Source organism: Pelmatolapia mariae, linkage group LG18, assembly GCF_036321145.2.
Source record: "Pelmatolapia mariae isolate MD_Pm_ZW linkage group LG18, Pm_UMD_F_2, whole genome shotgun sequence".
Lineage (NCBI taxonomy): Eukaryota > Metazoa > Chordata > Actinopteri > Cichliformes > Cichlidae > Pelmatolapia > Pelmatolapia mariae.
The window spans coordinates 32,215,688-32,236,101 of NC_086243.1; the positions used below are offsets into that span (position 1 = coordinate 32,215,688).

Below are 20,414 nucleotides of genomic sequence, written 5' to 3' on the forward strand. Positions count from 1 at the left end.
AAGAGACAAGGTGACATCGACAAGTTACAACATAAAACTCACCTATCGGCGTATGTTGAAGTAAGCAATAGCCAGAATCAGGCATGTGTGTATGTGTAAAGTTTATATTGTGCACTTAAAATAATAAAAGTACAAAAACTACAAAACGCAAGTGCTATGAAATACTTCAAGACTGAAATAGTTCCGGTACGAGAAAAATAGAAGCTAGAATAATGCAAAATAATTTTAACAACCGTAATATAAACAAAGTAAAAGAAAGGTTATTTCCTTAAAACACCATATAGAACAGACGTACTAACAACCAAGTAAAAATCAAAGTAATTCTTTCCTTAAAACACCAGCAAGTCGTCTTTAACCCAGGCTGTGCAGGCAGTCATTAGGCACTCATTAGTAAACCGGAAATGTAACTGCAAGTAAGTCAGAGACACCTAATTTACATAGACACAGACACACACAGTGTAAAAATAACCAACTGGCTGCAGTGCCCTTGGCAGACAGAAAATGTAGACAAACAGAACTATTGTACCAACAAAATATAACCTAGAGACGTCTTATAAGATATACAAATATATACAAGGCCTTAAAGCGAACAACCTACCGAATTTAGAAAAATTTAACTTTAACGGTCCAACCGATGAACTCCCTGAGTTTTTTGTAATCAATTAAAACCAGTCTCGGCCCCGGGCCGTGGTCAGATAATTAAAAATCTAACATAATTTAAAAGCGGCAACCAACTATACTTCCCCGAAGTTATAATTGTAACGTTACACGCCCGAAACCCGGTTTCTATCGACCAAAAAAGTGCAAAATACCGTCCCGGACGGCAAAGTGGTCCAACCACTAGTTATTCAGGAGTGCCCCAGGCTCCACAGTGACCAACTGACTATCCCTCAAAAGAGGACAAGATCTAAGCGTCCTTGACCTTGGCAAGCGTTACCTCTGAGCAATGCACTTCTTAGAACTCCCAGAGTTCCGTTCTACAGAAATTTAAGTACTTTTGAAGACACCCCACAAAACCACAAAACCAACCAAATCGGTGTCCAAGCCCGGCTTTATAATCAATGTAGACATTAATGTCACAAAATTCACTAATTCCCTGTCCTACTACATTCATTTACCACTGTAATTCCTTAACCTTATTTCAATTCACTTTTCCATACACTTATTACTTCTTCATAATCCTTATAACATTACTTAATTCTCTTCTCTGTTTCACTGACTTCTATTCTACATAGAACCTTCTGAAATGCTCACAACACAAACATTTACCAGTAATGAAATGAGTAGACATCAATTTCAATCATCCAATTTGGCACACTTCGGAATATTTCAACAGGTAGTGCCTACCTTGTGAGATGGGCTGCCCTTTGTCCACTCAAATCGATCACTGCCTCCTGATTGTGCGACCCCCTCGGACGTCCACAAACACTCTCTCCTGAACCAACACCGGCCAATGCACCAATTGTTAAGGGTCCGAAATTGGTGGAGAGCACAAAACCAGGACAGTCCAGAAGATTTGGGTCAAAGCAATCTTTATTGAAGTTCACGCGCGGGAAGACAATCACTGCATACATCAGCGAGGGTCTTCGCCAAAATTATACTTCAGATTGCTTTTATATCATCAGAGTATTATGACGCCCCCTCTTGCGTTTACAATCACATAATTTGCATGTACAGAACATTTATGTATTTTAAGAATTAACTGCAGACACAGGAGTTCCCCTTTTGGCATCTTCTTCCAAAGAAGGCAATAAACTCAGGCCTCTGTGGTCTCCAGGGGCTGGTCTTCTCCACTCGTCACCTGTTGTCAAGACAGAACCTCCAGTGCAGTATGTTAACTGAGTGCCTTCAGGCCTCTTCTTAAATCTGTTTCTAAGTTATATGTAATGTATATATGTGTTTTGTAAGCCTGTGTGCAATCTTTCTTAAGCTCCCCACTTCCTTACCAATGTATCACCCAGACATCGCGCTGAATGAAGCTTGTGACCTTTATTTACCTGGGAAAGCTTCAACTCTTTAAGACCATGGAGCTGCAATGTGTGTAAAGATATAACAATATAAAATGGTTATGACTGCACCTGTGAGAGATTAATATGGTGTCAGTATGTTTAAATGTTTCAAGGCCAACTTGAAGCTATAAGCTGTGTGATTAATGCTATTGGCAAGGCTATGAAATATATTGTAATAATGAAGCAATTTCCTTTGATTCTCACAGTGCTCACAGACAATACGTCGATAGACAAAAGTCTGACGGTTTGTGAAGCCTTCACGGCAGCTTCTGGGATGACAATTATTAAAGGTAATTGTGAGGTTATTTATTTTAATTGGCGTGAGATTAAGGAAAGTTGGGGATTGACTGAAAAATTTGAAATGATAAAAATCTTAGGGGTGGAAATAGGAAAGGACACGCAAACTAAGAATTGGAACTCAAAAAATTACCCAAAATACAAGGGAAGCTGTTGGGATGGAAAGACAGAGAGCTTTCCTTTGTAGGTAAGGTCTTGGTGTTAAAAGCCGAAGTAATCGCGTCTTTAGCGTTCCAGTCCTCAGGGCATGCTTCAGTGACTCTACTGAATCGATGTGGCCATATTTCAGATTTTGGGTTGGTCAGAGAGTGTTGAAGGCATGGGGCATGAGATGCTCCCTTAGTACACCTTTCTCTGAACAATACCACGCTGTTTATGACATAGTAATCAAATTGCTAAAACGTTTTTCAACCCAGATCACACCCCAGGCTATAACTTGGGCCAAATTAGAGGAAATATTATTTCCAAGAGACAGAATGACTCCAGTAGGGAGACTTCCTGAAAACCTTTGTCAAATAGCATGGGTTAATGTTAATAACAAGAGATTGTTAAATACTCATAAAGATTTAGCCTGGCAAGCCGTTCTTGAATGTCTACCCACAAGAGCCTTTTTGAAGACGAGAGTGCACGAGGAGTGCGCAGTGCCCAAGAATGAGATGTGGAGGTGACGAGACGGTTAGACATTTGTTTTGGGAATGCCCCTTTGCTAAGAAGGTATGGTGTTTATTGCGACACCGGTTGAAAGCGCTATATAAGGGGGATTTAACATATGAATGTATAATGTATGGGATTTTGAAAGGTAGTGGGGGGACAGGGGAAGATTGTTGGTGGATAATAGTAAATTGTGTTAAAGATGCATTATGGAGGGCGAGGAATATTTGTGTGTTTAAAAGATATGAATTACTGGAAAGAGTTGTTGATCAATAGTATGCTTTGTTTGTTAAAAGATTACATTATAAGAAATCAATTTGGGGAAAGTGAGGAGAAAAAGATAAAGATGTGGAAAGTACAAAGAAAATATTTGAGTATTTGTAAGTAGAGCTAATATGAAAGTTTTTTTCTTTGTTCTGGTTTCATTTTGTGGTTCCCCTTTTTTGAGTTGGTTTGTGTGTTTTGATGGTTTGGTTTCTATGAGTGAATTGATGTAACTTTGTAATTGAACAATAAAATTCTTTGAAAATTGAAATTGAAATTGGTTCACCCAGTTGCATCTAAGCTTAATGCAATGTTTATTGCTCCAGTCCTTAAGGCTTGCTTTAGTGACTTTAATGATTTGATTTGGCCATATTTTACAAGATTTTGGATTGGTCGGAGAGTCTTGAAGGCATGGGGCAGGAGATGCCCCCTTAGTACACCTTTCTCTGAGCAATATCCTGCTGTCTACGACACAGTGATTAAATCATTAAAGTGTTTTTCATCCCAGATCATGCCCCAGGCTATAACCAGGGCCAATTTAGAAGAATTATTATTTCCAACAGATAGAATGACTCCAGTAGGGAAACTTCCGGAAAACCTCTGTAAAATGGCATGGCTTAACGTTAACAACAAGATTTTGTTAAATATTCATAAAGACTTAGCTTGGCAAGCAGTTCTGGAATGCTTACCTACAAGAGCGTTTTTTGAAAGCAAGAGAGTGCACGAGGAGTACGCTGTGCCCAAGATTGAGATGTGGGAATGACGAGACTGTTAGGCATTTGTTTTGGGAATGTCCTTTTGCTAGGAAGGTGTGGTGTTTATAAGAATAAGAATAAGAACAACTTTATTTATCCCGAGGGAAATTCTTTTGTCATGTACATGCTCAAAGCAGCAGGAGAGACAGATGAACAGATGAATAAGATATAAGATATACAATAAGAATAGTGTACAGTAACATACAGTAGGAATTTTTGCGGTTGAAAGAACTATATAAAGGGGACCCAACATATGAACAGTGTTGGGGAGTAATGGAATACATGTACCGCTGTTACGTATTTAAAATACAAAATATGAGTAACTGTATTGTCTGTGAAGGTTCTCAGTCATCCAGGTCATCGTAGTCAAAGGAGCTTGCAAAGAAAAGCGTCTGGACTTCTTTAAGAATAACTGTAAGAGTAACTGTATTCCGTTACAGTTACCGTTTAAAAAGGTGGTATTTAGAATACAGTTACTTTGTTGAAAGAAATGGATTACACGGCGGTATTTTCCTGTTTCATATTGTCACGGGTCAGGACTGCTTGGGTTTTGTTTGACAGCTGTGTTCTGTTGTTCCAGGCGGCAGCGTTACGGTTGCCATGGTTACAGGGTGACGTGCTCTCTCTGTTTCCTGGGTGAGAGAGCGCCTTTTTGTTGTTGTTGTTGTTGCGCTAAGCTAAGAGGCAGAATGCTACAGGCATAGCCCTAAAGAATGTAGCCTCATAGGCAGTGTAGTCCGTGCTGCAGCGAGAATGGACTGCCATACCCGTTATGTGTCTGTGAGCGCGAGGAGGGAGAAAAAGGAGAGTGGAAAAGTACGAGCTGTCACCGAGCAGAAACGGAGCTGGAAGCATGTAAATATAATAATAACCACTGCAGCCAAGAAGAGTGCCTGACAAGCCCATTTGTAAGTAAGCTATTAAGACTCGACTGTACACTGTGTTCGTATTTTCCTCCGAAACAATAAGTTCCGTTGGAGCAGTCTTTCAACGCCTCTCTCTGTCTCTCACTAGCAAAGTTGACCCAGACAACAAAGTAAAGCTGTTTTTCAGCTACAAGCCCGACACGGAACCCGACATATTAGTCAGAGGTCCCTTTATTATGATTTGGAGCCACGGACCTTCAGTAATAGTAATAAATCACTTGTAAACAGCATGATAATATATTAAGTAATCCAAAGTATTCAGAATACGTTACTCTCATTGAGTAACGTAACGGAATACTTTACAAAATACATTTTGGGGCATGTATTCTGTAATCTGTAGTGGAATACATTTTAAAAGTAACCTTCCCAACACTGCATATGAATGTATAATGTATGGGATTTTGAAAGGTAAGGGGGGGGGGGGGGGGGAGAGAGAGAGAGAGAGAGAGAGAGAGAGAGAGGAAGATCGTTGGTGGATAACTGTGAACTGTGTTAAAGATGCATTATGGAGAGCGAGAAATATTTGTGTTTTTAACAAATATGAAATTTCTGCACGAGTTGTGGTAAATAGTACCTTTAATTTGTTGAATGATTATTTTTTAGGTGAAAATATCCCTTTGCTGAAGGGAGCAAAATAAAATGTATGGATGTTAGATGGAAAATTGGAATGTGGGATCACTTATGGAAACTTTTATTTTCCTTTTAATGTTTAATTTTTATTCCGTTTTTTTACTCGTCTTTGGAGTGTTTTGTAGTTTATTTTTGTAATTCTAGGTTTGTTTTGTCCAAAGTTAAGAATATGTATATTTTTTTGTGATGAACAATAAAAAATTTTGAAAATTGAAATTGAAAAATTGGTTCACCCAGGGCGAGGCTCAGCCTTTGCACTGCGGTTGTGCTGACCCCTGTGAATTCCCCAAATGCGGGAATCTCAACTGCATAATTTGTGGTAGTGGGGGACTGCGTTCGCGCTCTCCCCTCATTCTTGTGTCCAAAAGCAAAGATCCACGTGTCTGCTCACTTCTCTCGGTGTGGCCTTTGAACTGGGACAAAATGCAATGGCGTGCTCACCGTCATTGGATTCAGGCATTATGCGTGTTAGGCACCATCAGCCAGAGTGCTGCATGTGGAAAGGGGACCCCTGTCTCCCACACTGCCAACTCATACTTACCTGGCAGGGGAGATACCATGATCACCAAGGTGGTTCACCCAGGGCGAGGCTCAGCCATTGCACTGCGGTTGTGCTGACCCCTGTGAATTCCCCAAATGCGGGAATCTCAACTGCATAATTTGTGGTAGTGGGGGACTGCGTTCGCGCTCTCCCCTCACTCTTGTGTCCAAAAGCAAAGATCCACGTGTCTGCTCACTTCTCTCGGTGTGGCCTTTGAACTGGGACAAAATGCAATGGCGTGCTCACCGTCATTGGATTCAGGCATTATGCGTGTTAGGCACCATCAGCCAGAGTGCTGCATGTGGAAAGGGGACCCCTGTCTCCCACACTGCCAACTCATACTTACCTGGCAGGGGAGATACCATGATCACCAAGGTGGTTCACCCAGGGTGAACCATGGCGACATCGATGGCTAATATTACAGGTTCCAGAAGGAACGCTGTGCGTTTTGAGATGCAAGGCAATTGCGAAATGGATCGACTACAGTTCAGCAGGATTGTTATCCAGAAGGAATTGGGATTTTCCCCAACGCAAATTGACTACATTTTCGGCTTGCCTGGAAGGAAAACTTATGAGGTGATTTTTGCTACCAAAACACTTTTTGAATCATGTATTGACAAGTTTAATAGACTTAAACAAACTAGGCCTCAGCTGGAGAATATTAAGATGACACCATTATCAGGCAGAGAACCTAAAGTAGTGACAGTGATTATGCATTCCGAATATGTGAGAGTGGAAGATATCAAGACTTGGTTGTCCTTTAAATGTGTGGTGACGAAAGGTTTGGACTTAAAAGACGAAGATGGAATCAGAACCGGAGCATATCGTTTCTATGTTCATCTGCATAGAGATGAGAGCTCTGGTGATTTGACTCACCTGCCCCCAATTATTCAATTGGGGGCAATCAGAGGATATGTTTTTTACCCCGGGCAACCCAAGACATGTCGTAAATGTGGCGGCGACGACCATCTAGCCGCAGAGTGCGAAAATGTGGTTTGTAAAAACTGTAATAGTGACGAGCACTTTTCAGGGGAATGCCCCTTCCCAAGGAAATGCAACCTTTGCGGGGAAGAAGGACATACTTTTAGGGCATGTCCCCAATCCTATGCAAACAGAGTGAAAAGACCACAGCTGCAGCAATTAGAAGAGATGCCAATGCTAACTGGAGGAGGTCCGCAAGCTGATGAAGATGTAGGTAATGACCAGGCCAGCGAGCTCCAGCAGGAAGTGGTTGAGGGCCAAACGACCTGCAGCTGGGGTGAGGAACGAGTAGATGACCAGCCCCCCCACGTAATTACACACGAGGATTCAGCGAAGGTGATGACAGAGGAGACCACAGGATTAATGGATGGGAGTGAACAACGATTAAAGACACAAAGAGTGTCTATGATTAATCCTGACGTGCATCTACCTCAATTAGAAATGGAAACCAAGATACAGGAGGGAATTCAAGAGGAGAGGGCCTCTCTCTCAGGCAGTCAAATCCTTGTGCGGCCGTCAACATCCCAAGAGTGCAGAGACCTGCTTGACTTCATCTTCCCTGATCTTCCAACGGTTCAGTCCAAACATATTATCACCTTAGAAGAGGGAGGTGTTTCGTTACCTCCTTGTGACATCGAAGATAACGCAAATACTCCCTCTGAATCGCCGTTAGAAGCAGGCCTTTGTGCAGCGCTGACCTCACACAAACGACAGATAAATACTTCAACAGAGTCTTCCACTGGGAACTTTGATTTGGAAATTCATGGCCATACAGACATCTTGCCAATACCCTCACTTGAAGAACAAGTCCTGACACTTAGCCAGGGAGTTGCTCAGGAAAAACAGGAGGAAAGCAACGACGAGAGAGCACCAACTTCGGTGTGGCTCCCACGGAAGAAGAAAAAGAAGAAGGTAAAGCTATAGTAGAACTCTCAATAATAAAGCTTGTCAGAGTACAATGACCACCGCCCCTTTAGAACCAACATAAATACATTATACGTATCTACGATTAATACAAGAGGGTTGAATGATGCAGTGAAATGCCAAACTGTTTTTAGTGTATTACACGAAACGGGTGGGGACATTTGTCTTCTTCAAGAATGTGCCCTACCCTTTATGGACAATTATGCGAAGTTTACAAAACGATGGACATATGGACAATCCTTTTGGTCAGGGGATAACCAAAATCGGATGTCTGGTGTGGGGTTTTTGTTTAACAATAAAACCATTAATATAGAAAATGTGGAAGTTGTGGTGGATGGCAGAGCGTTACTTGTTGATGTAGAAAAAAACGGGAGTAAATTTAGGATTATTAATGTTTATGGACATACAGATATGAAAGAACGGACTGCATTATTTCAAACATTACAACCTTTTCTTTGTAATAGACGACAGATAATAATGGGCGGGGATTTTAATTGTACACCGGAAACGACTGCAAGCCAGGGGGTGAATCCAACACTTAAGAAAGACTCAAGTACTTGTGTATTAGAAAATTTGATCAATGATGGTAATCTGAAAGATGTGTTTAGATCTCTTAACCCTACAGATCCGGGACACACCTGGTCCAACAAGAAGACCACTTCACGGATTGATTTTTTGTTTGCCAGCAAAGGCTTAACACCCCTGTCATGTAAGGTGGAACCAGTTCCTTTTTCTGATCACCATAAGGTAACGTGTAGATTTAGCATTCAACCCCCCTTTCAATTGTGCCCGGGGCCATGGAAATTAAATCTGAACCTATTAAAGGAAGGGAAGGTGGTGGGAAGATATAAACTCAAATTACAACAATGGGCCTCTTTACAACCGCTATACAATTCGGTAGGTGAGTGGTGGGAGAGTATAAAGACTAGGACTCAAGTATTTTTCAGTTTAGAAGGAAGAAAGCGGGCAAAGAGGAGGAGACAATGGTTATTGAGAAAGCAGGCAAAATTACAAAGGTACTATAACCTCCTTAATCTAGGTTTTGATGTAAGAGAGGAGATTATGAACCTGAAAAAGGAAATGATGGTTGTGTTAAATGAGAAAAGCAAAGGAGTACTAGTAAGGAGTAGGGTTAAACATATGGAAGAAAATGAAAATTGCACAAGATATTTTTTCAGGAAATTGTACAAATCAAAACCCATTATGGACTGTCTGATTAATGGGGAAGGGAAAGAAGTGCAAAGCACCCAAGAAATTTTAGAGGTAATACACTCCTTTTATACCAATTTGTACAAAGATCAAAGTATTGATGAAGTGATTGCAGAATCCTTTATCTCCAAGTTAACACAAAGATTAGATTCAGATGATAGCATAGTGCTAGATGAAGATATAACGCAAGAGGAGATCACAAGAGCTATGATAAGCATGCAAGACAACAAGACGCCAGGTTTGGATGGCTTACCTAAGGAATATTATCAGGCCTTTTGGGAACAACTCAGTCCTTTGTTGTGCTTGGTCTATAAAGAAGTGTGGGATAAAGGGGTATGGCCAGCGTCCATGAATACAGGGGCGATTTCTTTGCTGTGGAAAAAGGGCTCTAAAAAAGATTTAAGGAATTGGAGACCCCTGACGTTGTTAGGTGTAGATGTTAAGATTATAGCTAAAGCCCTTTTTTTTCGGTTGCAGACAGTAGTGCCTAAGTTAATTGGAGTGGAACAAACATGCGGGATACAAGGGCGTAAGATGACGGATAGTTTAGCGGTTATAAGGGACAGTTACCTTTATAGCCTAGAGCGGAATATCCCCCTTTGTGGGTTGGGCCTGGATTTAGAAAAGGCCTTTGACAATGTCAACCACGTCTTTTTGATGAAAGTTCTTGATAGTTTAGGATTTGGGGCAGGTTTCAGGAGATGGATCCGGGTGTTATATACAGGTTGTAGTAGTGTTGTGGTTGTGAATGGGGCACAGACCGCTAAGGTTGCAGTGAAATCTGGAGTAAGGCAGGGATGTCCCTTGTCTCCTATTTTGTTTATATTGGTGATGGAGCCATTGGCATGTGCACTAAGATTAAATGAGTCAATTAAAGGACTGACCCCACCAGGTAGTGGGGGGTTGGAAGTTAAATTTTCCATGTACATGGATGACATAACTTTGTTGCTCACAGATAACAAGTCGATAGATGTAAGCCTGGCAGTGTGTGAAGCCTTACGGCAGCTTCAGGGATGAGAATTAATAAAGGTAAGAGCGAGGTGATTTATTTTGTGTGGCGGGAGATTAAGGAGAATTGGGGTTTGCAGGAAAAATTTGAAACGCTGAAAATTTTAGGGGTGGAGATAGGGGAAAATATGCAAACTAAGAATTGGAATTTAAAACTACAAAAAATACAAGGGAAACTGTTGAATTGGAAAGACAGGGAGCTTTCCTTTATAGGTAAAGTTTTAGTGTTAAAGGCCGAAGTAATTGCGTCTATAGCGTTTTTGGCAACCACGCTACCAATCCCGTACAAAATATTAACTTCATTGAGGAAAGCTATGTTTCACTTCCTTTGGGGAGGCCAACATGAGAGATTGAAGAGAGAAATTATGTACAGACCGGTAGAAAAAGGGGGGAGAGCAGTCCCAGAAATTGCGTCTAAGTTTAACGCAATGTTTATCGCCCCGGTGCTTAATGCATGCTTCAGTGACCCTAAAGATAAGATTTGGCCATTTTTTACAAGGTTTTGGGTGGGTTGGAGAGTGTTGCAGGCATGGGGTGTGCGGCCCCCCCTTAATGTGCCCTTCTCTGAACAATACCCCGCAATTTATGACGTAGTGATTCAATCGTTGAAACAGTTCTCGACTCAGATTACACCTCGGGAGATAACTCGTGCCAACTTAGAGGAGATATTATTCCCAACAGGCAGTACGTCTCCGATAGGGAAACTCCGTGAAATCCATAGCAAAATGGCTTGGGGCAATGTAAATAACAAGCTACTGTTAAATTCCCATAAGGATTTGGCGTGGCAAGCTGTTCACGAAGTCTTACCTACAAGAGCGTTTTTGAAAAAAAGGGAGTGCACGAGAAGTGCGCAGTGTCCAAGAAGGTGGTGTGGGGAAGATGAAACGGTTAGACATTTGTTTTGGGAATGTCCCTTTGCAAAAAATGTATGGGGTTTATTAGGTCATTGGTTGAATGATTTGTGTAAAGAAGAGTTGACATATGAAAATGTAATGTATGGGTTTCTGAAAGTGAATTGGGGGAGGGGGGAAAAGTGTTGGTGGATAATGGTAAACTGTGTCAAAGATGCATTATGGAGGGCGAGAAATATTTGTGTGTTTAAAAGATACGAAATACCGGAAAGAGTTGCGATCAACTGTATGGTTTGTTTATTAAAGGATTATATTATAAGGACTCTATTTGGAGAGTGTGAAGACAACAAGAGAAAGATATGGAAAGTGCCAAGAAAATATTTGAGTATCTGTATGTAGAACTAATGTGAAAATATTTCTTCCTTTGTTTCTTTTTCCCTTTGTGGGTTTCCCCATTTGGGCTCTTTGTTTCTTGATGACTTATTTTATGAGTGAATTGATGTAATTTTGTTTTTTGAACAATAAAATTCTTTGAAAATTGAAAATTGAAATTGGTGGTTCACCCAGGGCGAGGCTCAGCCATTGCACTGCGGTTGTGCTGACCCCTGTGAATTCCCCAAATGCGGGAATCTCAACTGCATAATTTGTGGTAGTGGGGGACTGCGTTCGCGCTCTCCCCTCACTCTTGTGTCCAAAAGCAAAGATCCACGTGTCTGCTCACTTCTCTCGGTGTGGCCTTTGAACTGGGACAAAATGCAATGGCGTGCTCACCGTCACTGGATTCAGGCATTATGCGTGTTTGGCACAATCAGCCAGAGTGCTGCATGTGGAAAGGGGACCCCTGTCTCCCACACTGCCAACTCATACTTACCTGGCAGGGGAGATACCATGATCACCAAGGTGGTTCACCCAGGGCGAGGCTCAGCCATTGCACTGCGGTTGTGCTGACCCCTGTGAATTCCCCAAATGCGGGAATCTCAACTGCATAATTTGTGGTAGTGGGGGACTGCGTTCGCGCTCTCCCCTCACTCTTGTGTCCAAAAGCAAAGATCTACGTGTCTGCTCACTTCTCTCGGTGTGGCCTTTGAACTGGGACAAAATGCAATGGCGTGCTCACCGTCACTGGATTCAGGCATTATGCGTGTTAGGCACCATCAGCCAGAGTGCTGCATGTGGAAAGGGGACCCCTGTCTCCCACACTGCCAACTCATACTTACCTGGCAGGGGAGATACCATGATCACCAAGGTGGTTCACCCAGGGCGAGGCTCAGCCATTGCACTGCGGTTGTGCTGACCCCTGTGAATTCCCCAAATGCGGGAATCTCAACTGCATAATTTGTGGTAGTGGGGGACTGCGTTCGCGCTCTCCCCTCACTCTTGTGTCCAAAAGCAAAGATCCACGTGTCTGCTCACTTCTCTCGGTGTGGTCTTTGAACTGGGACAAAATGCAATGGCGTGCTCACCGTCACTGGATTCAGGTATTATGCGTGTTAGGCACCATCAACCAGAGTGCTGCATGTGGAAAGGGGACCCCTGTCTCCCACACTGCCAACTCATACTTACCTGGCAGCGGAGATACCATGATCACCAAGGTGGTTCACTCAGGGCGAGGCTCAACCATTGCACTGCGGTTGTGCTGACCCCTGTGAATTCCCCAAATGCGGGAATCTCAACTGCATAATTTGTGGTAGTGGGGGACTGCGTTCGCGCTCTCCCCTCACTCTTGTGTCCAAAAGCAAAGATCTACGTGTCTGCTCACTTCTCTCGGTGTGGCCTTTGAACTGGGACAAAATGCAATGGCGTGCTCACCGTCACTGGATTCAGGCATTATGCGTGTTAGGCACCATCAGCCAGAGTGCTGCATGTGGAAAGGGGACCCCTGTCTCCCACACTGCCAACTCATACTTACCTGGCAGGGGAGATACCATGATCACCAAGGTGGTTCACCCAGGGCGAGGCTCAGCCATTGCACTGCGGTTGTGCTGACCCCTGTCAATTCCCCAAATGCGGGAATCTCAACTGCATAATTTGTGGTAGTGGGGGACTGCGTTCGCGCTCTCCCCTCACTCTTGTGTCCAAAAGCAAAGATCCACGTGTCTGCTCACTTCTCTCGGTGTGGCCTTTGAACTGGGACAAAATGCAATGGCGTGCTCACCGTCACTGGATTCAGGCATTATGCGTGTTAGGCACCATCAGCCAGAGTGCTGCATGTGGAAAGGGGACCCCTGTCTCCCACACTGCCAACTCATACTTACCTGGCAGGGGAGATACCATGATCACCAAGGTGGTTCACCCAGGGCGAGGCTCAGCCATTGCACTGCGGTTGTGCTGACCCCTGTGAATTCCCCAAATGCGGGAATCTCAACTGCATAATTTGTGGTAGTGGGGGACTGCGTTCGCGCTCTCCCCTCACTCTTGTGTCCAAAAGCAAAGATCCACGTGTCTGCTCACTTCTCTCGGTGTGGCCTTTGAACTGGGACAAAATGCAATGGCGTGCTCACCGTCACTGGATTCAGGCATTATGCGTGTTTGGCACAATCAGCCAGAGTGCTGCATGTGGAAAGGGGACCCCTGTCTCCCACACTGCCAACTCATACTTACCTGGCAGGGGAGATACCATGATCACCAAGGTGGTTCACCCAGGGCGAGGCTCAGCCATTGCACTGCGGTTGTGCTGACCCCTGTGAATTCCCCAAATGCGGGAATCTCAACTGCATAATTTGTGGTAGTGGGGGACTGCGTTCGCGCTCTCCCCTCACTCTTGTGTCCAAAAGCAAAGATCTACGTGTCTGCTCACTTCTCTCGGTGTGGCCTTTGAACTGGGACAAAATGCAATGGCGTGCTCACCGTCACTGGATTCAGGCATTATGCGTGTTAGGCACCATCAGCCAGAGTGCTGCATGTGGAAAGGGGACCCCTGTCTCCCACACTGCCAACTCATACTTACCTGGCAGGGGAGATACCATGATCACCAAGGTGGTTCACCCAGGGCGAGGCTCAGCCATTGCACTGCGGTTGTGCTGATCCCTGTGGAATTCCCCAAATGCGGGAATCTCAACTGCATAATTTGTGGTAGTGGGGGACTGCGTTCGCGCTCTCCCCTCACTCTTGTGTCCAAAAGCAAAGATCCACGTGTCTGCTCACTTCTCTCGGTGTGGCCTTTGAACTGGGACAAAATGCAATGGCGTGCTCACCGTCACTGGATTCAGGCAATATGCGTGTTAGGCACCATCAACCAGAGTGCTGCATGTGGAAAGGGGACCCCTGTCTCCCACACTGCCAACTCATACTTACCTGGCAGGGGAGATACCATGATCACCAAGGTGGTTCACCCAGGGCGAGGCTCAGCCATTGCACTGCGGTTGCTGCATGTGGAAACGGGACCCCTGTCTCCCACACTGCCAACTCATACTTACCTGGCAGGGGAGATACCATGATCAAGAAGGTGGTTCATCCAATGGAGATGGTTCGCCCCTATGATGTTCGCCTGGAACCTGCCATGCTAACAGGTTCCAGGCGAACATCATACGCTGTACGTTTTGAGTTACAAGAGGTTTGTGAAATGGATCGATTGCAGTTTAGTAGGACTGTTATTCAAAAGGAACTGGGTTTTTCACCTAACCAGTTGGATTACATTTTTGGCTTGCCTGGAAGAAGAATTTATGAAGTGATTTTTGCCACGACAACTTTGTATGAGTCTTGTATTAACATCTTCAATAGAAAGAGACAATCCAGCCCCCAGCTGGCTCATATCAAGATGACTCCACTATCAGGCAGAGAGCCAAAAGCAGTGACTGTGATTATGCATTCGGAGTATGTGAGAGTCGAAGATATTAAAACATGGCTGTCCTTTAAATGTTTGGTGTTAAGAGGATTGGATTTAAAAGACGAAGATGGGATTCGAACTGGAGCATATCGCTTCTATGTACATCTGAAAAGAGATGAGAACTCTGGAGAGCTGATGCACCTGCCCCCAATTATTCAATTGGGAGCAATTAGAGGATATGTTTTTTATCCGGGGCAACCTAAGACATGTCGTAAGTGTGGTTCTAATGACCACCTGGCCATGGAATGTGCCAACGTGGTTTGTAGGAACTGTAAAAGTGGTGAACATATTATAAAAGATTGCCCTTACCCAAAAAATTGTAATCTATGTGGGAAAGAAGATCATACCTTTAGGTCATGCCCACAGTCTTATGCAAATAGGTTGAGAATGCCCCATGTTCAGCAAGTAGAAGAAACTCCAGTGATAACAGGGAATTCTGCATCAATGAATGTGGATAGAGGTTACAATCAAAGTAATGAACCTCAGCTGGAAGCCGTCCGGAATCAAACGGGGGCTGACCAGGAAAGTGAACCAGCTGGGAGTTCATCTTGTCAAGCAGGAAATGTTAGAGAGTCCAGTAGAGTTGAAACTATTCAGGAAGAGATGGAAGTTTTTCTAAGAACCCCAGACCTTGCACTTCCTTCAACATCGAAAGAGTGTAGAGATTTGTTGGACCTTATGTTCCCGGACCTTCCTATGGAGGGAACAAAACATGCTGTTAAGCTTGACGAAGATTTTCTTCCTCTACCTGTGCATGCAAGCAAAGACAAGCCCCCCCCACCCCCCCTTCCCCCAGAAATTCTAATACAATCTGGGTCTAATGATGTGTCAAGTTCACTCAAACGACAAATAAATACGTCAACGGAATCTTCAACTGGAGAGGTAGAATTGGATGGTACGAGTCACCCCCCCCCCTCACCAGTACCCCAGTTTGAGGAGCAAGTTTCGAAAGTCACTCAGGAAACTACCCAGATAACCAAAGTGGGTGATGATGTAAGGGAAGTAACATCCGGAGTTTGGTCAGTATCTAAGAAGAAGAAGAAGAAAAAGGCAAAGGTATAGCAGAATTAACTTTTCTCCTTTTTAGGGGTCAATGAACACACTTCGAGTAACTACTATAAATACGAGAGGGCTGAATGACGTTGTGAAATGTCAGTCAGTCTTTAACTTGTTACATGAAGTTGGTAGTGACATTTTTTTACTTCAGGAGTGTGCAATATCCTACATGGACAACTATGCAAAGTTTGAGAAACGATGGGTATATGGGCAATCTGTTTGGTCAGGGGATAACCAAAACCGTTTTTCTGGAGTGGGGGTGTTATTTAATAATAGAATCTTTAATATAGAAAATGTGGAGACTGTGGTGGATGGGAGAGTGTTACTTGTTGATGTGGAAAGGTGTGGGGTCAAATTTAGGATTATCAATGTTTATGGATATACTGACAAAAAAGATCGAACTGCACTATTTCAAACTTTGCAGCCCTTTCTTTGTAGTAGAAGAAATATAGTAATGGGGGGAGATTTTAATTGTACCCTCGGAAAAAGAGTTAGACGGAGTGAGAACCCTGTGGATAGAGGGGATGGGAGCTCCTGTGTGTTAGAAAATTTAATTATTGATGGTAATTTGAATGATGTTTATAAGTCACTTAATTTAAATGACCCAGGATATACTTGGTCCAATGGGAAATTCTTTTCCCGAATTGATTTTTTGTTCGTATCAAAAACTCTGAATCCTATTTCTTGTGAGGTGGAGCCAGTGCCTTTTTCAGATCATCATAGGTTAAAAGGTACTTTTGAAGTGCAGTCCTTTTTTAACCCCAGTTCGGGACCATGGAAGTTAAATATAAATTTATTAAAAAATAAAAAAGTGATTGGGAAATATAAAATTAAGTTACAACAATGGTTTTCTCTCCAACCTTTATATGAGTCTGTGGGTGAGTGGTGGGAGAGCATTAAAGTTAGGACACAGGCTTTTTTTTGTTTGCAGGGAAAGAATTTGGCAAAGGGGAGGAAGCAATGGGAAAGAAGAAAACAAGCTCGTTTGCAAAGATATTATAACCTTCTTCTTTTGGGTTTTGATGTGGGTGAGGAGATCACGAGATTAAAAAAAGAGATGATGGTGTGTCTGAATGAGAAAAGTAAAGGGGTATTAATAAGGAGTAGAGTAAAGCATTTTGAAGAAAACGAAAAATGTACGAGGTATTTCTTTAAGAAATTGCATAAGTCTAGACCAATTATTGATTGTTTGAGGGATGACGAAGGGAAGGAAGTGGAAAGTACACAAGAAATTCTTGAACTGACTCATTCTTTTTACAACAATTTATATAAAGAACAAGATATTGATGAAGAAATAGTAACATTCTTTCTTTCAAAATTATCACAAACACTAGATTTGGCTGACAGAACTTTGTTAGAGGAAGATGTAACTATAGAGGAAATTACAAGAGCAATGTTAAGTATGCAAAATAATAAGGCACCAGGACTGGATGGTTTGCCTAAAGAGTACTATTTTACCTTTTGGGAACAGCTTAGCTCCTCTTTGCTTTTAGTTTACAAAGAATCTTGGGACAAAAAGGTATTACCGTTGTCTATGAATCAAGGGATGATTTCACTGTTGTGGAAGAAGGGCTCAAAAAAAGATTTAAGAAATTGGAGACCCCTAACACTGTTAGGTGTGGACATAAAAATTTTAACAAAAGCCTTATTTTTCAGGTTGCAGGCGGTTGTACCAAAACTTATTGGTGTAGAGCAAACATGTGGGATATTGGGACGGAAGATGACAGACAGCTTGGCCACTATAAGAGATAGTTATTTTTATAGCCAGGAGCGGAATATTCCCCTTTGCGTTTTAGGAATTGATCTAGAAAAAGCTTTTGATAATGTTAATCACATGTTTTTGATGAAGGTTCTTGAAATTTTGGGTTTTGGGGAAGGTTTTAGGAGATGGATTCATGTGTTATATAGTAGCTGTAGTAGTGTGGTTGTTGTTAATGGAATGTTTACTGATCCAGTTGTGGTCAAATCGGGGGTACGTCAGGGATGTCCGTTGTCCCCTATTCTTTTTATATTGGTAATGGAGTCACTTGCATGTGCTTTAAGACTGGATAATTCAATTACAGGGTTAACCCCCCCAGGTAGTGGGGGGAAGGAAATAAAATTCACTATGTACATGGACGATACAACTTTGGTACTCACAGATAATATGTCGATAGACAAAAGTCTGTCGGTTTGTGAAGCCTTTACGGCAGCTTCTGGAATGAAAATTAATAAAAGTAAGAGCGAAGTTATTTATTTTAACTGGCGAGAGACTAAAGAAAATTGGGGATTGACCGAAAAATTTGAAACAATAAAAATTTTAGGGGTGGAAATTGGAATGGATATGCAATTCAAGAATTGGAATATGAAACTCCCCAAAATACAGGGGAAGCTGTTGGGATGGAAAGACAGGGAGCTTTCCTTTGTAGGCAAAGTTCTGGTGTTGAAAGCTGAAGTAATTGCGTCCTTAGCTTGTTTAGCAACTATATTGCCGATTCCTTATAGAATGTTGACCTCCCTGCGGAAGGCCATGTTTCGCTTCCTTTGGGGAAGCCAACATGAAAGATTGAAGAGAGACATTATGTATAGACCAATAAAAATGGGGGGAAGAGCTGTTCCAGAGGTTGCATCTAAATTTAATGCAATGTTTATTACTCCAGTTCTTAAGGCTTGTTTTAGTGACTTTAATGATTTGATTTGGCCATATTTTACAAGATTTTGGATTGGACGGAGAGTTTTGAAGGCATGGGGCAGGAGATGCCCCCTTAGTACCCCCTTTTCTGAACAATATCCTGTTGTCTACGACACAGTGATAAAATCATTAAAGTGTTTTTCATCTCAAATCATGCCCCAGGCTATAACCAGGACTAATATAGAAGAATTATTATTTCCAACAGATAGAATGACTCCAGTAGGGAAACTTCCAGAAAACCTCTGTAAAATGGCATGGCTTAACGTTAATAATAAGCTTTTGTTAAATATTCATAAAGACTTAGCTTGGCAAGCAGTTTTGGAATGCTTACCTACAAGAGCCTTTTTGAAAGCAAGAGAGTGCACGAAGAGTGCACAGTGCCCAAGGTTGAGATGTGGAAATGACGAGACGGTTAAGCATTTGTTTTGGGAATGTCCTTTTGCTAAGAAGGTGTGGTGTTTATTAAGACACCGGTTGAAAGAGTTATATAAAAGAGACCTAACATATGAATGTATAATGTATGGGATTTTGAAAGGGAAGGGGGGGGGGAGGAAGATCGTTGGTGGATAATTGTGAATTGTGTTAAAGATGCATTATGGAGAGCGAGAAATATTTGTATTTTTAAAAAATATGAAATTTCTGCACGAGTTGTGGTAAATAGTGCCTGTAATTTGTTGAATGATTATTTTTTAAGAGAAAATATCCCTTTGAAGAAGGAAGTATAAAAATACATAGATGACTAGTTGGGAAAAATGGAATAGGGGACCCCAGGTTCATTCTTAATTTTAATTTCTATTTTCGTTTTTATTGCAGAGTTTGTGGGGTGTTTTTTTTTTTGCATTTTTAATTTTTTGTTTTTTGTTCAAAGTTAAGAATTTGTAGTGCCTTTTTTGTAATGAACAATAAAAAATTTTGAAAATTGAAAATTGAATTGGTTCACCCAGGGCGAGGCTCAGCCATTGCACTGCGGTTGTGCTGACCCCTGTGAATTCCCCAAATGCGGGAATCTCAACTGCATAATTTGTGGTAGTGGGGGACTGCGTTCGCGCTCTCCCCTCACTCTTGTGTCCAAAAGCAAAGATCCACGTGTCTGCTCACTTCTCTCGGTGTGGCCTTTGAACTGGGACAAAATGCAATGGCGTGCTCACCGTCACTGGATTCAGGCAATATGCGTGTTAGGCACCATCAACCAGAGTGCTGCATGTGGAAAGGGGACCCCTGTCTCCCACACTGCCAACTCATACTTACCTGGCAGGGGAGATACCATGATCACCAAGGTGGTTCACCCAGGGCGAGGCTCAGCCATTGCACTGCGGTTGTGCTGACCCCTGTGAATTCCCCAAATGCGGGAATCTCAACTGCATAATTTGTGGTAGTGGGGGACTGCGTTCGCGCTCTCCCCTCACTCTTGTGTCCAAAAGCAAAGATCCACGTGTCTGCTCACTTCTCTCGGTGTGGCCTTTGAACTGGGACAAAATGCAATGGCGTGCTCACCGTCACTGGATTCAGGCAATATGCGTGTTAGGCACCATCAACCAGAGTGCTGCATGTGGAAAGGGGACCCCTGTCTCCCACACTGCCAACTCATACTTACCTGGCAGGGGAGATACCATGATCACCAAGGTGGTTCACCCAGGGCGAGGCTCAGCCATTGCACTGCGGTTGTGCTGACCCCTGTGAATTCCCCAAATGCGGGAATCTCAACTGCATAATTTGTGGTAGTGGGGGACTGCGTTCGCGCTCTCCCCTCACTCTTGTGTCCAAAAGCAAAGATCCACGTGTCTGCTCACTTCTCTCGGTGTGGCCTTTGAACTG

General features: G+C 42.8%; 10 non-coding genes and 3 pseudogenes across 10 annotated transcripts; all 13 read left to right on the forward strand.

Moving 5' to 3' along the window:
* The first annotated feature begins 5,705 nt into the window (after positions 1-5,705).
* On the forward strand, positions 5,706-5,883 carry LOC134617856 (U1 spliceosomal RNA; annotated as a pseudogene).
* A 182-nt stretch (positions 5,884-6,065) lies between these two features.
* Positions 6,066-6,229, forward strand: LOC134617875 (U1 spliceosomal RNA). Its single transcript, XR_010091744.1, has one exon. It is a non-coding gene; the product is annotated as a U1 spliceosomal RNA (small nuclear RNA).
* Positions 6,230-11,588: 5,359 nt separating this feature from the next.
* On the forward strand, positions 11,589-11,727 carry LOC134617853 (U1 spliceosomal RNA; annotated as a pseudogene).
* Positions 11,728-11,909: 182 nt separating this feature from the next.
* Positions 11,910-12,073, forward strand: LOC134617876 (U1 spliceosomal RNA). Its single transcript, XR_010091746.1, has one exon. It is a non-coding gene; the product is annotated as a U1 spliceosomal RNA (small nuclear RNA).
* A 182-nt stretch (positions 12,074-12,255) lies between these two features.
* On the forward strand, positions 12,256-12,419 carry LOC134617877 (U1 spliceosomal RNA). Its single transcript, XR_010091747.1, has one exon. It is a non-coding gene; the product is annotated as a U1 spliceosomal RNA (small nuclear RNA).
* A 182-nt stretch (positions 12,420-12,601) lies between these two features.
* LOC134617824 (U1 spliceosomal RNA) lies at positions 12,602-12,765 on the forward strand. Its single transcript, XR_010091704.1, has one exon. It is a non-coding gene; the product is annotated as a U1 spliceosomal RNA (small nuclear RNA).
* Positions 12,766-12,947: 182 nt separating this feature from the next.
* Positions 12,948-13,111, forward strand: LOC134617838 (U1 spliceosomal RNA). The gene has a single exon (XR_010091717.1). It is a non-coding gene; the product is annotated as a U1 spliceosomal RNA (small nuclear RNA).
* Positions 13,112-13,293: 182 nt separating this feature from the next.
* LOC134617879 (U1 spliceosomal RNA) lies at positions 13,294-13,457 on the forward strand. Its single transcript, XR_010091749.1, has one exon. It is a non-coding gene; the product is annotated as a U1 spliceosomal RNA (small nuclear RNA).
* A 182-nt stretch (positions 13,458-13,639) lies between these two features.
* LOC134617880 (U1 spliceosomal RNA) lies at positions 13,640-13,803 on the forward strand. The gene has a single exon (XR_010091750.1). It is a non-coding gene; the product is annotated as a U1 spliceosomal RNA (small nuclear RNA).
* A 182-nt stretch (positions 13,804-13,985) lies between these two features.
* LOC134617848 (U1 spliceosomal RNA) lies at positions 13,986-14,150 on the forward strand. Its single transcript, XR_010091727.1, has one exon. It is a non-coding gene; the product is annotated as a U1 spliceosomal RNA (small nuclear RNA).
* Positions 14,151-19,522: 5,372 nt separating this feature from the next.
* On the forward strand, positions 19,523-19,657 carry LOC134617854 (U1 spliceosomal RNA; annotated as a pseudogene).
* A 182-nt stretch (positions 19,658-19,839) lies between these two features.
* Positions 19,840-20,003, forward strand: LOC134617881 (U1 spliceosomal RNA). Its single transcript, XR_010091751.1, has one exon. It is a non-coding gene; the product is annotated as a U1 spliceosomal RNA (small nuclear RNA).
* A 182-nt stretch (positions 20,004-20,185) lies between these two features.
* On the forward strand, positions 20,186-20,349 carry LOC134617883 (U1 spliceosomal RNA). Its single transcript, XR_010091752.1, has one exon. It is a non-coding gene; the product is annotated as a U1 spliceosomal RNA (small nuclear RNA).
* Positions 20,350-20,414: the final 65 nt, after the last annotated feature.